Source organism: Catharus ustulatus, chromosome 20 (genome assembly GCF_009819885.2).
Source record: "Catharus ustulatus isolate bCatUst1 chromosome 20, bCatUst1.pri.v2, whole genome shotgun sequence".
NCBI lineage: Eukaryota > Metazoa > Chordata > Aves > Passeriformes > Turdidae > Catharus > Catharus ustulatus.
The window spans coordinates 4,367,401-4,368,616 of NC_046240.1; the positions used below are offsets into that span (position 1 = coordinate 4,367,401).

Genomic DNA, 1,216 nt, shown 5'->3' on the forward strand with positions numbered 1-1,216 from the left:
ACACTTGCCAGGGCACACAGTCCCCAGGTGAACCCCTGCTGCAGGAGAGAAATCAAACATGTATCAAGAGAGCAAAGTACACAACTTCCAACACAGCTTTACTTTTGCTCAAGTGCAGAAACCACTTCACCACTATTCCCTACTACGTGGGGAACAAAGTTGCAACTCAAACAGTACCTAGTAATAAATCAGGTACCCAAGTTCTCATTTCCATACCTGAGAGAGCATGAGTTTGATTTTGCAAAACATTTTTCCAAAGAAGACTCAGTATACATTAAAAAACCCCAATCTAACCCGTTTTTCCTTGGATTAGGGTGCAGCTGTTGTATGCAGTATCATACATGACCATCAAAATGCTTCATGAATGTTCACACCTGTTACTGCACAGGTGAGGCCCAGCATGGAGCCCACCTGGGAGCTGCTCTCGGGCACGGGTGAGGCTGGCTGGTACCACCCAGCAGCCCTTCCCCAGCCCACAGACCCCATCCCTGCCCAGGAGGGGCACACAGGGCTCCCACGACTCACCTGGTGCTCCCTCACCTCAGGAATGGAGGCACCAAGTCCCACCTGTGTCACCATGTGGGGCTGTGGCTTCTCTGGGGCTGAGCCCCGGCAGGAAACCCTGTGACACAAAAAGTTCTGGGACACTCACAGCAAAAACAAATTCCTGGTGTGGCTGTTGGCCCTGCAGCCCCCTCCCCACCACACACTCACGGGCCCCACTCAGCTCTCCCCCTGCTCCTCACCCTGCTGAGGGGCAACACCTCCCCAAGGAGCAGCCACACCCTGGGGTTACCCTTGCACAGCACCCCAGCCCTCCTACCGACCTCCTCACAGTCCCAAAGCCCCCCTAGAGACCCCAAACCCTGCAGCCCCAATGTTCTAGCCCCCCAAACCCTGCCTCCCCTAGCCCACCCAGAGACCCCAAACCCTACAGCCTCCAATGTTCTAGCCCCCCAAACCCTGCAGCCCCAATGTTCTAGCCCCCCAAACTCTACCTCCCCTAGCCCCCCCAGAGACCCCAAACCCTGCAGCCCCCCATGCTCTGATCCCCCAAACCCTGCCTCCCCTAGCCCCCACTGCAGTCCCCCACAGAACTCTGACCTTCAGGCCCTCACTACCCCCCAACATTCCACAAACACCTCCCAGCTGCCTCCCCCAGCCCACCCTGTCCCCAGGCCCTCACTACCCCCCTTCATTGCATTCCAAGCCCCCC

The 1,216-nt window shown here is 57.2% G+C and overlaps 1 non-coding gene across 1 annotated transcript; it reads right to left on the minus strand.

The window, feature by feature from the left end:
* Nucleotides 1-321: 321 nt before the first annotated feature.
* Nucleotides 322-477, minus strand: LOC117005493. Its single transcript, XR_004419840.1, has one exon.
* Between the last annotated feature and the right edge of the window lie 739 nt (nt 478-1,216).